Here is a 17,325-nt window from a genome sequence, read left to right on the forward strand (position 1 = left end):
AAACTTCAAACCTCTTTCACTCCAACACGGAAGCACACACTGCTCATCCTCAACAAGTGAACACAGTTTTCACTTTCAAACTGCTGTATATCAATACATCACTCAAAAAGTGAGGAAACAAGATTGAAACAAATTTAAACTCTGAGAATTACTCATTAAATAACTAAACGAATAGATATATAAATAAATGAATAAATAAGTAGGTAAGTAAGTACTTAACACTTAAAAGTAAAACAGTTATAACTTTAAACACGATACCGACACAAGGGTTTGGCCCTGGTTTGGTCATCATTATTATCATCCTCATCATCCTCAATATCATCATCATCATCCTCCTCATCATCCCCATCCTCATCACCACCATCGCCACATCATCCTTACCATCCTCATCATCCTCATCCTTCCCCTCATCACCACCATCACCACCATCATCCTCATCCTCCTCATCCTCATCACCACCATCACCACCATCATCCTCATCCTCCTCATCCTCATCACCACCATCATCCTCATCCTCCCCATCCTCATCACCACCATCGTCACCATCACCACCACCATCCTCATCATCCTCATCCTCCTCATCATCCTCATCATCCTCATCATCCTCATTATCCTCATCACCACCATCACCACCATCGTCCTCATCATCCTCCTCCTCCCCCTCCTCCTCCTCCTCCTCCTCCTCCTCATCATCATCATCATCATTCTCATCCTCATCCTCATCACCATTACCATCACCACCATCATCATACCATCATGGGCTAACGGCTAGCAGCTAAAAACGAGGCTCGTTAGCCGCAATCAGCCGCCCCGTGGGCAAGCGGAGCACAAATGGAGCGTGACACTTTACCTGCTGACTTTGTGTGTAGAACTTTATAATTTATGCGCTGTTCCCGTGCTATTGACAAAAAAAGCGGCGGGCGGTGATCAAAGCCAGCTGTTCAGGAGGAAGGACAGCGCCACGAAAACAGGGTCTGTAACACTAATGCTCTTCAAACGCTTCGCCCGTTTCACTGGGAGCCACGCGCAAGTCCCCCCACCCCCACACACTGCCCCCCCCCCTCCCCCCGGAGGTAATTGTGCCTGGCTGGTTAGGTGACAGGTGTCAAGTGGCCCCTCCTCATCCGATTCATCATGCTAAGCAGAGTGGAAAACTCCCTCTCTCTCTCTCTCTCCCCCTCTCTCCCGCGCTCTCTCGCTCCCTCTCTATCGCCCTCTCTCTATCTCTCTCTCTCTCTCTGTCCCCCTCTCTCTCCCTTTTCTCTCCCTCTCGCTCTCTCCCTCCCTCTCTATCTCCCTCGCCCTCTCTATCTCCCTCTCTCTCTCTCTCTCTCCCTCCCTCCCCCCCCTCTCTCTGTCTCTCCGTCACACTCCCTCTCTCTCTCTCTCTCTATCTATCTCTCTCTCCATCTTCTCTACCTCCCCCCCAAACCCCCTCTCTCTGTGTCTTACTCTCCCCCTTGCACGCCCGAATAACTTCCCTGTCATTACCCGTGTGTCGGTGTTGGAGCGGCGCTACACCTCTGTTGTAAATCAGCCGTGTAATCAAATGCCATAATCAGAGCCGAGCAAAGCTCGGCTCCTTACTCAATGAACTGGGGTCAAACAAAATAAAAAAACAAAAAACAAAACTATTCACGTTGTGAAGACGTGCGGAGGTGTGTGGGGGTGCAGACGAAAAGAGAAAGGTGTGGTTTTAAATCTATTTCATCCACCTGGATCCGGGAAGCTGACCAAGGAGGGAGGCCAGCGACTTGGGGGAGCATTTGGGAGCCGTGCTGGAAGTTGTCCGAGCATCCTTTGGACCCAGTGGACCACAATGACATGTGGGAAGAATAATGCAGTCAGAGAAAGAGTGATAAAGAAAGGAGAGAGAGAAGGAGAGGGGGAGAGAGAGAGAGAGAGAGAGAGACCACACCCTCGCCATGCTGCCTGTCTAAGCAGAATCCCGTGGGGAGCTGCCATACACGCTCCCTCACAGACACCCCAGTCATTAATTCCTGCTTTGCATCTCCACACCATATAATATTTATGGGTCACCGCAGCTTTGTATTCACAAATGGAGGCGGCAAGAGAGGAGAGAGAGAGAGAGGGAGAGAGAGAGAGAGAGCGAGAGAGAGAGAGAGAGAGAGAGAGAAAAGAGGGGGGAAAAAAAGGTGGCGAGCTACGATACCTCAATCAGTCGTGTGGATGAGGCTCAGATCGTCACATCATCACGACTTCATGCCGCTGCTTAGGCAGCGTTCTCTGCTTTGACCTCCAAACAAGTGTTTTTGAACGCTGCGTTTTTCGAGGCTCGATCTGGCGAGACGGGATGGGAGCGCACACATTTTAACTGCCGCGGATAATTAGACAAGCTCAAGGCGACGCTATTGTGATTAAAATAAAAAATGAAAAAAAAATTCACGGCAGCAGAATTTGAGGTTTGAACAGTGCATTACTCAGCAGATATGATTGTCAGTTGAATCATTTGAAGCCCTGGATGCTAGGGTTTGGTGTAGGATACAATATTCTATCCCGAGACTTAATAAGGGAACTCTTAATCTTTCAAAGTGATGGATCAAAAAATTGGAGGTGTTTTTTTGCCACTTTCGGGGATCTCGGCATGCAGCAGTCAGAGCAATATTGTATCAACACTTAACACTGTAGAATGTAATTATTCAGTAACTACACAGTAATAATTTATTTATACCCTATATACCTATACAAATAATTGATCCTGTGCACAGAATCACAATTGTATATTCAGTATATATATTTTCCTGTAATTTTTTATTAAATTATTAATTATTATTTAATACTTAATTAATTATTATTAATTAGAACTGTTAATAATTACATATTTTTGTTATGTATCTGTAATAACAATACATGTTAGTGTGTTAAATATTTGGACATTTCCATATATTTAGCCATTTACTTTGTTTTTCATTCATTCATTTATTTTTATTTATTATTCCTATTTTCTTTCCCAGACTTTTGAGCTTTTTCCGAATTATAATTGTCCATAGAGAAAAGCACCAGTCCTCGCCATGACAAATACATATATGAAGAAAAAAAAACCTACTTGGCGGTGGAATAATCTTATTCTGATTCTGATTTTAATTTTGACTCCACTGATGCCTTTTTTTTTTATATCAAGTCCTCACATAAAGATGGAGCCCCCCACCCACTACCACTACCACCATCACCACCCTCACCACCCTCACCCCCGATCCCTGTCGAGATTTGAGAGCACTTTGGAGCGGTAATCCCAGTCAAAATGTACTGCTAACTTCCCCTGCCAGGACATTCTGCGGCGGGTGTCGCCAGAGTGGCCTCCGGGGAGCAGATCAGCCAATGACAACAAAGTATCCAGATGTCTGGCGCTGGCTCCGTCCCAGCGGCCCCGGCTGCAGCATCCGCCCCGGGCCGCGGATCAAAGATACCTGAGAGTTACTTATGGGGGCACAAAATACGCCTTGCTTACTCCTGCACTTCCCATTAATAACAATCTGGGAGAATTTGTATTTCTAATTAACTCTTTTCTTTCGGCGTAACAAAGCGCTGGTGGTGGCGAGGTGGGTCGCGTAGTCTGGGGCTGTAGCTGCTGCAGCAGCAGCAAAAAAAGAAAAAAAAAAAAGAAAAAAAGAAACAGAAATCCACAACAGGAAGTCGGATCTGAAGGAGCCGGATCAGCTGTTTTAAAATACGGTTCTCCGGCTCAGAACGCCGCCACAAACAAACAAACAAGTGGAACTAGAATGTGGCTTATTCAGCTTTAATCGTTTGGCTGGTGCTGCCTTTGAGGTTTGGGCCCTCGTTAGATTGCGGGACGTCTTGCCTCACCTCCACAACGTGCCCTTTCACTTGGCGGAAGGAAGAAACAAGGAGCGCTTTGGGTTTTTACCGACAGAGGGGACAATGTGATCATTTCAGAATGATTCCATCCACGTATTTTTATTATTACCGCATCTGTTAATGAAAAACTGACGTCAGTGGTGTGTGGATCTCATGGATCCAACGCACTCGCAGACAAGATGAATACAGTGTTTATTCTGGGCAGTTCCTGACATCCAAGTTGAATCCAGATCGGTCCATTATTGTGGAATAATTTAGAAAAGAAACTGCATTTCTCATCATCGCTGCAACGCAGATGACAGGTCACATGATGGCATTGCAGTCTAGTGACCTCACCGACATGGCGGCACGTGCAGATGTAACGTGACGTCCGAACTTTATGGATGTCGTGGAGCCGACGAGCGGGGTAAGATTTGTATTCGGGGCAGTTGCAACATGGCGTCGTTTGAGTTTGATCCGGATCGGTTCAGTCTTGTGGAAGAGGTTTGTGATACAACAATCGCAACCTCGCCAAGATTTTGTGTTTTTGCGTTCCCTCTCAGATGTCTCAAATATTTGTTACAATTACAAGAAAGATGTGTAGCCCACTACACACAATTAATTTCATTATACATCCTCTACAATGTTAATCAGTTAAACCACTTACCTTAGTTTATTTACTTATAGGTTTATAAAATGCATTATTATTGTGAAGACAGTTTACTGTTGATTTGCAAAGTGCCATAAAATAATTCTGTTCCCACAAAATTGATTAATGATCATGATAAATAATCGTCCTCACAGAATTTACTAAAATAATCGTGTTTATCATTTCAGCCATAATCATGCAGCCCCATTTCAGAGTGATAACTCCTGTTAATTGTGGCGTAGGAAACCCACCCACAGCCGGAAACACCATCCGATCATAGAATTACACCATGTTACCAGGCCTGAACAAATGCACTTCTACCGTCACAAAACACACCGGTCCAGATTGCCAACGCACATCCGTCCATTGAACTTTAACAGAGGGCTGATTAACCTGTATTGCGTATTGCTGCCTGCAGCTATATTTATTATTATTATCACAAATTCACAGTGATTTCTTGCTATCCCAATGAAATGCATGGAGCTTGAATCCGATAATGATAATATCCTGTACGTCACAGCACGGCACTGTGTGGCAGCAGTTGTACACGTTGCCTTAAAATTCTATCAAGGTGCCGAAAAACGGATGATGAATAATGCGAGTGATGAATAAGACATTCAGACAGGTAACACTGGAAAATGAAGGAATCTCAGAAATCCAAGGGGAATCCAAACTTGATTGGAACTGGTAATTGGAAACACCTTGACATACAGTACAGTATATGGTTGTTTATTGCCGTTTTTTCTGAATTCTTCCACTCCGATGAGATTTCCAAGCTAGTTTTTGGGCCGACACGATTGCCATAGACAAGGACAATATTCAGAATCACCTTGTTTTTCCTAACACCGAGAGATCCCATTTCACTTCACGCGGGTCGGAGTGATATCAGTTCGAGCTCCTAATGTGGGTAACGCCTCTGGCCAGGCCGCTACAGACTGAGACAAATCAAGGTCAGCGAGCTTCTCAGTCAAAGCTGATTTACACTTTCTTCCGGATCCCAAAGTCGCGGGTTGTTTTTCACCGCGCTTGTTTGTGTTGGCGACGGCGACATTAAGAATGTTGTTGTTTTCGTTCTCCTGCAGGCTCTGCTGCACTGCTACCGAGTCCACCATTTATTCCAACTGCCGCTTTATGTTTTAATACACAAATATTTAGAGTAGACTCCGGGACTTTGAACTGAGAAGGTTTTTTTTCTTTTGCCTAGGGAAGGCATTTGTTGCTCCTTTCGCGTTTATTTTTCGCCTTTATTTCATCTTGGACCACATTCATGCATATTTCGAGGAGCCCCGCCGCGTTCTGCTGCACTTTAAAGTCATTGTTGAGTGTCATAGATAGTGTAGTATCCTATGGAATGTCCACGGACACTCACTGTTTTTGGATAAATTATTAAACGCAGAAAGTGTTGCTTTCAGAGTGATATTGGGGGCAGTTCCAACATGGCATTGTTTTTGATGGGGGAGACCCCCGCCCGTTCCCCGCCCCCTTCAATGAATAATACTTTTTATTTTCATGCAAATTTTCATTTGCATGAACCCCGTCTCCGATGTTCTTTGTGCGCTAGTTGGAATTCCTCAAAGCCGGCGGTGAACGACGCCCTTCGTCAGATCTCACCAGTGACCCTTTCTTCTCTTATCTTCTTCCACCGGTGTAAAAAAAAAAAAAAAAAAAATGGATTTTCTATAAACCAACATTTCAATTTTTTTACTTTGTGACAAGAGAGTCGTCTAATTATTTTTTGAATTCCTGCAATCCCATGGTACTGGTGGCTTTGCGTTGATCTTTACATTCGTTTTTACAGATATTGCCGCTAGAAAAAAAACCTCTGCATGAACCCGTCTCTAACTTGATAATAATAAACATGTTGTGCTGGATTTGGATCTGCTGCTTTACAATCGTTTTGATAGTTGATCATCAATTACATTTTTTTATCTCACTTTAAGAGAAATTAGACGATTTATTTTAATTTTTTATCAACGACAAAACAAAACATTTGCGTGCACCTTTTCACACGCATCCATGTCCTGGTACCTTTTCAGGGTCGCCGTAAGAAATAGGGTATTTGAGGAAAAAAAAAAAAAGTATTTTTACTTCCAAATCCAACTATGAAATGGGGGTAAAAAGCCGCCTCGGTAAGATCCTGTACATCTCCCAGCTCCAGCAGCTCATCACTCCTAAAACAGTCTCTCTCTCTCTCTCTCTCTCTCTCTCTCTCTCTCTCTCTCTCTCACTCTATCGTCCGCCCGAACCCCGACCGTTATTAATGTGTACTGAATAATTGAACAGGGTAAAATTACCATGCTCTTTTGAAAAGATTTTTGCCTACTCAATTAAAGAGCATTATAGTGATTTTTAGTTGAACAAGAATTATGACTATTCACTCCCCCCCGAACCCCCCATCCCCACCGCCTTCCCCTCCCCCACTCCAACCACTCTCTCTCTCTCTCTCTCTCTCCCCATCTCTCTCTCTCTCTCCCTCTCTCTCTCTCTCTCTCTCTCTCTCTCTCTCTCTCCTTTTCTTTGGTGGGCGGGCGGGGAGGTGGCAGGGGGTGCAGGTCCCTCCCTTGTTCTAATCTGTGGACGTGGGCTCCATCAGATGGGATGGAGCGAGGAGAGGAGAGGTGGTGCTCCGGCCCTGACCCTAACTGTGATGAGCAGCTTTATGGATAATGGATGAACTCGCATGTTGGGCTTCCGCTGAATAGGCCCCCGTGATGCCCCGCCAGCCCGCTTAATGTAGGCCCAACCTGGGACGCTCAAACGCCACGAGTTGAATCTTCATTTAGCCGGGGGGGGGTGCAAAAATGCATTTCAGGACAGCAGGTGTTGCGAGAGGAATACATCCGCTGGTAGCAGTTCTTCGATTCTGCGATGTGCTAATTCCTGATCATCGCCTTTGAAACAAAGGCATTGGTTGGCCGTGTGCAGCGTGGAGGTGCTGCGTATGGTTCCGTATGACGGTTGTACGATATCAGCATCAGCAGGAACATTCGCTGGGCCTTCACTCTTTTATTCCACACGGACAACTGTCCACATCTCAAGCGCGGTCCAACAATTGGCAGTAATTGGCACGTTGCCGGGGCTTGTCCTGGGAGAGATCTGAGAGCGGCACGCGGCCGTGGACAGGCTGCCCTTTCCACCAATTAGAGGGCTGTCTCCCTCCACGAGGGAGGGAGGCCGGGGGAGCCCTCCCTCACCGCTACCTTGCCTCTTGATCACAACGTTTTTTCCCCCCAAACCTCCGCTCCACTCCTCACTCTCCGCTAGTCCGCTCGCTCTGCGGGAACCTTTTGGTCGGAGGCTTCAGTCGAGGCGGCCTGGTGGTGCTGGTCGGTGGGACGGAGCCGCTGGAGGTGCTCTGACAGGCCAGACTGCGCTGGACGTACCTCCATACAGTACATCCGAAACCCAAAACGTTGCACATGGCTCTCTTGCCGCCGAATTTGTAGCACACCGCTATCTAATCCGGCTTCTCCGAATGCACCCTTGTTTCCTTCTTTTGCTCTCACCATCGCTGAATCGGGTTTAGCAGAAACAGAAGTTTCTACAAGCAGTTGAACTTGAGAGCCTTCCTTCATGTTCGCTGCTGTTTTTTTGCTGTTTTTTTTTTTTGTTTTTTTTAGCTGGTGGAGCATTGGGGTTTTTTTTTTTTTTTTTTTTTTGTTGTTGTGTCTCCAGGCATTAGCAGCGCGTTACGGCTGCACGCCTTTATTAAGGAGTTCTTTGACGCAATGATAGCGGGCGTCTCGTGTGGTTAGCATTGTGCAGGCCACACAAGGTACCATGGGACGCCAGTGCAAAGGATCACAGTCCTCATGCATGAGGCTGACGCTCCCCAGCTTAATGCCACAGGGAAGCCCGGGGAACCAGCCCCCCCCCCCCCCCACCTCCCCCCGTCCAACCTCATTCTTCTTCGTCTTCCCTCTCCGGCTCCCTCGTCCTCAAAGCCTCAGTCGCTCCGCATCTCTCTTCGGTAAATATGGGGAGGTGAGGAGATGTTTCCTATACTCAGAAGGATGTGTCAGGGTATCGGGTTGTATTGCAATACGCTGCAGACAGAAACAAAGCGAGAGAAAGAGAGAGAGAGAGAGAGAGAGAGAGAGAGAGAGAGAGAGGGAAAGGGAGGAAAAATGGCCTTACTTATTCTCTTTAATCCATCTTGAGATATTCATAACTAGGTTATGTTATACCTCGTATTTGCTAACGCTATTGCTTTTTTTTAAGTGTCTTGTCCTATCACCATTTGTATGGATCTGTGATGGAACTTTCATTGAAGCTCTATGGGGCCTCCCCCCCAGTCAACGATATTGACATCGCAAGTACGGCCTCGGCCACCGCCACAGGTTGACAGGCTCCCGGTGAAGCAGCTTTATTTCACTGCCTGGACCTTTATGGTGATGGGGGGGGGGGGGGGGGGTTTCCTACCTAATATGCTGTCTGGCCGCGGGGCCTATGGGAGTGCAGTTGGATTATTATGTTAATGCCGGTGCCTCCTGCCCTCCCTCAGTCCCAGCTGGCCTCGCTGTCGTTAGGAAGTGCTTTGCTCTGACAGAGGAGTAATATGCTCCCTGATTGAGGGGCCAAAAGATCGAGCTCCGAAAGAGAGAGGGGCCACTCCTGATAAGCATATGATAAAAGTGCCATTGTATGCGGAATGCCTCGGAGACATGGAAAGACGACTTAGCAATTCCTATGGATTTCACTGGGAGAGTGAATATGTATTAGGGCTGTGTGGTCCATTTGTGCGGCCGATTTTTAATTGCCCATAGCATTATATCTCATAAGTCATGTGCTTCATTGTGCTTTTATTGCATAGTGTGTCTTTCATTTCCCGTCGGTGGTACGTGTACCTCGAAGTATTAAGGCTGAAGAAGTGTTTAATCGACTTTTAATCGTTCCGTAGGAGTTCATGTGTTACTAAGGATAGATTGGATTTGGACTCGCTCGTAATGTTGGATTTTTTCAGTTTATTTCATCCCATTTTCAATACTGTCAGTGAAACCGTTCCATCAAGTGTGTTATCAGATCTTTTGTCACTAGTCAAGGAAGCGGCGTCGCTTAGTCCATTAAGAACAAATCAGCCCCATTGATCTGCACCGACCTACGCTCACTTTATCAGGTCGACACATGAGTAAAAACAAAAACAGAGGGAGGAGGAGAGAATAAACAAACTTCTTTTGACGTCGCAGAGAAGGAGGAATACGCCATACTCTCGAATCAGATTTCAAAACATAATTGTGTAAATATGTCATCCAAACAGAAAGAGATCTTTCCTTTTAAATATTTATCTTTTTTATCTCCTGCGATCATGAGCGTACGGGTATTATACCCAGGTGTCGGCCTCTTACACACTGTGCTGTCTGTGTGTTTTGCTGGGTTTGGGTTGGCTTGGTTTGGTTGGGTTTGGTTTGGTTTGGTTTGGTTTGGTTTGGTTTGGTTTGGTTTGGTTTGGTTTGTTTTGTTTTGTTTTGTTTTGTTCTTGCCATTTTAATCAAGCTCCATTTCCCGCTCAGCCGGATGAGGAACGTCGCCGCCGCTCTTTTTCATGTCTCCCAGGATTACAGGGTGTCTCTCTGGCGAGGAGCCTCCTCTGTTCTCCTGCCTCCCTTTGTACGCAGTCCCACCCGCACGGAGAAGAAGGCTGTTCCTGGGTAATTGGGGGGTAAATACTTTCCTACGACTAGACGTCAGAGCGGGAAAAGGGTGTGACTCGAGCAGGTTGTGCTCCAAACACACCTAAGACGAAGACAGCTAAAGAGGAAGATGAATACTGAGGCCCCTTTGCTGTGATTGTAATTGTTCCCCTTCCAGATGATCACATTTTATTCCTCTTTCTTTTGCCGTTGGTTTAGAGTTAATGTTTCGTCCTTGTAGCAGAATGTGGCTTTATCTCATGCCAATGCTCTACGCTCATGTCTTTAACAAGATAAAAGCAAATTGTTTTGATTAAAGTATCACAAGGAATACAACATCTCCACTGTTATAACCTTTGTTCCTCCTAGGGCAGTTTCTGTATTAGGCTACGTACGTAGCTCTACTTAATTCTCACATTTTAATGGTATTTGTCATTTTCACAACATTCTTTCAAACATTTTTTTTTTTGCCATTGTTCCATATCTTTCAAGAAAAAAAACCAATGGCTTTAAACCATTTTATTTCACCCAAAGTAAACCATAATGTACAACTGCAGCAGGCCAAAAAATGAATAAGAATCAGTGGCATTTTTTGACAAAAGTCAAGTTACATTGAGACCACGCTCAATCAATGCCATGTCCTTATTCTCCCGGTAACCTACCTGAACCCGCCGAGGGCTGGAGGTTCGTTTTTATTTTTCACTTGGATTCGTTTAGATCCGTGAGGGGCCACTCTGGTTGTCATGTTGATGTCAGCTCTGTGTGCTGGCGACTTTTCACTCAAGTTTTGGCGGAATGGGACTGGCGCACTTTGATTGTTTTCCCTGCCTTTGTTGTGTGCTAAAGGCCTTGAGATTTGGCAGCCATTGTCTTTATGAACTCAAAGCCGTGTTAAACGCAGCCCCAGTCAAGCTAATGAGGGGAAACCTTCAAAAAAAACCTGCGTGAGATGATGCTGTCAAACGGGTGACATAAAAACATCGCGTGTATTCCCCCCGGTGCAGACCCCGGGTGTAAATATGCCTGCTTCACCATTTTCACAGCATTTACTCTCAGTTCAAACAATTGCTCCCCCCCCCCCCGTGAAAGCACAATGACAGCTCTGCGAAATTCTTCTACCAAATACTCCTTAGCTGGATGGAGCCAATGAAACTTTGGGAACAACTCAGATCGCAGCTCGCTAATTCACAACTGTTGTGTTGTGCTGCTGCCGGATTCCTTCGCTTTTTGGTGGACCACGGATTTAGGAATTCTATTGTACACCCACTTGTTCATGAAGACATATGCAAAAACACATTAAAACACAACACTTCATTCCAAAGCCTATGTCCAAAAGCCATTAGTAGTCATTAGTAGTCAAGTTGTCATTAGTAGTACATTTGTCAAACCAACCGGGTAGCCAAGCCTTCATTAAGAATGAGTCACATTGATGAACTCGAGGTTCTTTCTGTGCAATATTAAGGACAAAGAGGCGAGGATACATCCAACACAACCTTTTACGGTTTTCAAAGGCATGGCCCAAACACATAATCCATCAACTTCTATCTCTCCGCTATAGGCTGCTCCTTCACAGCGCCTTCCATGCTGTGGCTTCTCATTTGCGGGGCTCTACATTTCGTGTGGTCCCTCTCTGGCTTCTCATGTATCTCTCCACGGGGGAACCAGACTGACGGAACCGTCTGATTAATGCATCGGGAGGTGTCTAGTCAGCTATTGTTTTCCCCCTCACCAGTGTTCGGCGGCTTCACTTCACTCACATATTGCGGTGTTCACTCCTCGGCGAATACAAATGTGTATTCACACATGGACGAGTAAATGGAGAAAGTTTCGCCAAAGAACGCTCCAGGATTTCTGTGTTCAACCCCACTGCTCCCCAACCCCTTTAGCCCTACTACTGTCCAATCTCCTACAAGTTGCGAGGGAATTTTTACAAAACTTCTTGGAAAAACTTTGCAGCTGCTCACAGCCCGACATTCACTCCTTCACTTTCTTGACAAAGAGGGCACGACCAGAAGGATGTAGAGGCTGGTGTCCAATCAGGTCTCAGGCCATTAAAGATGAAGGACTGGTGTGTGGTGGTCAGAGGTAGAGGTAGAGTTAGAGGTGGGGGGGGGGGGGGGGGGGGGAACCTAGCGAGCGTCTGGACGATGGACTCTCACACCCTCGCCCGTGGCTTCATAAACCAGGCCCGACACTTTCCCCCCCAGTAATGAGCAGGGGCCCGGTGCTATGGGGTCAATTATTCATATCCAGTCCTGTCCGAGTCAACTGGGAGAGGGAGGCAGAAGGGGTGATTTGAAGTGCCGTCTTACAATTCCACCCTAGTTTCTCCGTGATCTTTTGTTGCAGAGGTACCTCCATACCTCAATGTGTATCCCAGTCCCGGCCCGGTCTGGATCCGCCGTAAGTTTAGAGGGCATACGTGAGCAGCTGCTAGCCAAACTGGAGCCACAGAAGCCCTTCGCTACTCAGCCATTCTGTAGTGCTCACAATTACCGCGTACCATGAAACGCCGGCCATTGTTCTACAACACTCTCAACGTCGCTATGTCCCGGTGTTGTCGTTGTGCGTGAACTAGACTAGTCCTCGTCAGGTTGGTCATGAAAAAGAATTGCTCAGCACACATTGGCTCGGAGACCAGAGACCGTTCCTTTCTGATAGTGCTGTAGGCATGTGGATGTGTAACCGTATTAGCATTGTGGATGCAGCTATTGCTGAAGTAGTAAGGGAGGTCAAACTCAAAGGAGAAGTGGAGACCTTGACTCCCCGAGGACCCTTTCAAGATCAGGACCATCGCGGGAGACTGCGCTGATAGGTGATTATCTTTGTAGCAGGGGAATTAGCACTTGATCACCGGTAACATCTGTGCAACACGGATCAAACCCATTTCACTCATCCCCTTCACATTCATTTTCAGATTGTGCCGGAGACATTGACGGAGCCTCATTTCGAGCTTGTTTCATGCCAGGGAAAATTTCAATGCCTCCATGTTGAGAGGCAATATCTCTGACGTTAGGATAATCCATTTAGCTGACAGATTGCTGAGCTTTTCACTCATGGATTCAATGTCGATCTGAATTTTAATAGTTCTCAACCGAAAGGTCTGGTGTGCTACGTTACCGTGAAAGGAGCTGTCCATACGAATCTATCAGCATATCTATGTGTACGTGATCTTAACAATGTTAAAATGTGACTAGGTCACTACTGCCCATGCAAATTTTGCGGAAAAGGACAGACTAGGGTTGGGTCGGTGATGGGACTGAAATTGCTATATTTCAGTAGAGGGAGTCAGATTGCCTGCGAAATGTAAACATTTTAGTACCTCTCTTTTAAATTCTCGTTTTCTTGTAACGTAGAGAGGATTGTATTTCACTCCATTCATACCATAGAGTAGTGTGTGTGTGTGTGTGGTGGTGGTGGTGGTGGGGGGGCTTTCATTTAGCCTGGAGTGACTGTGGCCAGGGAGAGGCATCTATCAAAACGCGGTAATGGCTGCCATCAAGATGCACCTCCATGTAAAAACACATAGAAGGAAGATCAGCCCCTTTTTATTAGCTGTCATCATTCCCCTGAATATATGTGCAAATTAATGACTGGTAATAACCACAAGGGGAGTAAATGTGTCCCCTGTGCACACAAGACTCCAAAATTAGAGCTGAAGAGGGGTGAGGGAAAGTAAGTGAGCGAGCGAGAGAGAGAGAAAGAGAGAGAGATTCCCCAACCATGAATGCCCAGAATGGTGGGGGTCCGGAGATGAAAAATTATCATGAGGCTGGATGCAGATATGGTGGCGGCCTGGATGCTCCAGCCGGTGTCACCCTCCATTCGTCACTGTCCGCGGCCCTGCCTCTCATTAAGTGCCCCCGCTCTGGCGACAACTTAATTTCCTTAAGAGGACCAGACACCTGATTCAATTGCGCTCCATTACAGATTTGTTTTCCTCTGTCCGGGCTTTGCAGAGACCACACGGCTCCTAGCGGAAACTCCACCGCCGCTATATTAAATGTTTTGGACGTAATGCCCAGACATATGATTCATGTCTGCTCCCAGGATCCATCCCTCACTGCCCTGGAGCTCCACCAGAGCAGTGCTGGATGGCGTTCTGGTCATTTCTCATTTGGCTTTTCCCTCACACACATATTTGGGGGAAAACTCTACGGAAACGTGTAACCATGTTTTGGTTTATAGCAATGTATTGAAAGACCTCTTTAGTCAGAAACAGGAGGACATTTTGGGGGGAAAGTTGCATATGCTTTAATGATCTACAGAAGAAACATGTCCAAATTTGCGGTAGTTCATGAAGGTTTATGTTATTATATGGAGGAGGACATTGTTTTTCTTACTATTTTAATAGTTTATATTTATCAAGATAACATTAAATATTGTGCTCACTCTACAATTACATCTTTATGTCAGAACTAAGCTACTTGACATTAACCCGCCATTCAAAGTATCCAGAAGTTGTATTTTCCGAAACTCGAGAACGATAGAGGTAACAACAAATTATTTTTGGTTGGATTATAGAAATAAGAAAAATTTATGGTTTGGGGTAGCACGTCATCAGAGGACCCTGAGCGTAGCTCCTGAATTATTCACAGACACTTTTTGAACTGTTTCAACATGACAGTTTCTCAGTCCTATGTCTTTGAAGATCACACGGTGTAAGATGTTTTTATCGTACCTCGGGCGCGGCGGCGCATTCCATTGTCCATTTTGACTGCAGGTCTCCACAGCCTCCCCCTCACCTACAGCTGTCAGTCAAACGGTCACTATTGGAGACAGCAGAGGAGCGGTGCGGCTGATGTACAGGCGTTAACTGATTGTAGCTGTAATTTTTCTGTCATGGCGTTTTATCTGCAGGGTGCGAGTGTGTTTGATACCAGATGCTCACCCACAACCATACAAAACTCCTATGTATTGACTTATTTATGCTCGTCTTTTTGTTACAATCAACCTGTCAATTATACCCAATGTTACCCTGTGTGGAGTTGATTTTGATATCCCTGTTGAGCATTATGTGTAAAACTGTGTGTGTGTGTGTGTGTGTGTGTGTGTGTGTGTGTGTGTGTGTGTGTGTGTGTGTGTGTGTGTGTGTGTGTGTGTGTGTGCGTGTGTGCGCGCTGCTTCAATGGGGAAAGAAATCCGCAACAATTGAAAATCTACCCTTAAATCAAGTAGAATTCATTCCCAAACTAGGAAATTGTATTGAATATACCTGATGCATGTATGTATGTGTGTGTGTCTGTGTGCGCGTGCGTGTGTGCGTGCGTGCGTGCGTGCGTGCGTGCGTGCGTGCGTGCGTGCGTGCGTGTGTGTGTGTGTGTAGATAGGTTTTGTGTATTTTGTACTGTACAATGGTTTCTGTGTTGGCCTATCCATACAGTGTTAGTGCCGAGAAGTTTGAGTAATTTTGATTCGTTCCTTTCGAGTCAGTACATCAAAATCAATCTTTTCAGGTTTTTCAGGGTTGTTTTTTTTAAACTCAGCCTTGAGTTTCAAACAGTGTCTCAAGCGTCAAGCAGTACCACACCATGTGTGTCAAGTCTTACAAGGCTTCCATTGCCAACTTGCTTTTGTGATTCAGCTTGTGATTCGGCAGGGGGGCTTCATTTAGATAGTATAGCTTTTTGGATGTTGGAGAAGGAGGTTCGCTTGAAGTTAAACGTACCACTGCAGACTCGGTATGGTCTTTTCCTGAGTTCAGATCGGTTCTGGGTTCTGGGTTCTGGGACAATCCGAAACCACCGCCCGCAAATTTCATCTGCCCAATCTTCTCATCGTGGCCCAAACGCACTGAAAAGGACGTAATATGACGAAACTCTGATTTATTTACCCCTTCCGCAGTGTTTTGTTTCCCCCGTCTTGGCTTCCTCTCTCGCTGTGTCGCCCCCCCGCCCCGCACACACACACACACACACACACACCTCCCCCATGCCTCCCCCCTCACACCCCACCCGGTCCAGCCGTGTGAGTGTGTGTATGTGTGTGTGTGTGTGTGTGTGTGGAGGAGTGTCTCCCTCGCCCCCTGTCCTCTCCCTCTCCTGCAGGATCAAACGGAGGAGGACCCACGCCGGGCGTTTGAAGCGCCCACCGACGCTCCCCTATGGGTGGGGAACTGGCAGATGCTCAAACCACACAACTCTATCAGGGGAGGGTGGAGCTTCCCTCTCTCATCTGTTTCTCACTACAGCCGTCCTCGCTTGTAGCTGCAGCTACGCACCAGGCATCACTCGCACTGTATTGTGTTCTGGAGATAGTGTATTCGGCTGCATTACTGTATATTCCAGTACATACATAATACATAATGTTATGTAGTACGTACAGAAGTTAAACCTTGAGGGGGAATCGTTCATATTTAACCAGGCTTTATTTGTTTTCGACTCTGTATTTTAAATTCTTGTTTGCAACCTCGAGATGATCCAAGCATAACCTCTTAACTCCAGCTAATGTCTTTTAACTTAACTTGTACTGTGCATAGAATTGTATTTTGTGTATGATATATGTTTTTGTACATATATATATTTTTTTGCTATTTTTGTATATTTGTACAATAATATATATATATATATATATATATATATATATATATATATATATATATATATATACATATATATATAAATATATACAAAAAAAAATGTATAGTGTATATTTATATATTTCTTATACTATTTTTTTCAGGGTGGGGGGAGTGTCAAACTGTTTTTTTTATGTCAATTGTCTGAAGAGCAATGTATCACTCTACCATAACACATTCCTCTTATCTGTAAATGCACCTGGAATCCGAATGAACGGACTCTGATTCTGACTCGTGACTAATGTTATACATGATATACAACTCCATCAAAGCTTTCCTCTGGTATCGTGACCAAACGTGCGACTGAAAGTTTTTTGTTTTTTTAAGATTCAAGAGGTTTATTTGTCACATACATATACATACTTTCAAACATATATGCAGTGAAATGTAATGCAACGTACCCGGTGATAACACACAATATGGCACGTATATGTGGCATATGGCAAGTTGAATGGCACTTTCGTAGTTTTGTTTTCACCCTTTTCAGAACGAGCTACGATAGGCGTCTGTTCTTCCCATATACTGTATACCCTGCCGTATTCATGCAGGTATGGCGTGCAGCATGCCTATTGGACGGCCTCTGGCTTCCTGGGAGGTGGACCTGGTGTGGTCTGGCCTGGTTCTTACTGGGGTTCTCTCTCTCTCTCTCT

Source organism: Zeus faber (genome assembly GCF_960531495.2).
Source record: "Zeus faber genome assembly, chromosome: 4".
In the NCBI taxonomy this organism is placed as follows: domain Eukaryota; kingdom Metazoa; phylum Chordata; class Actinopteri; order Zeiformes; family Zeidae; genus Zeus; species Zeus faber.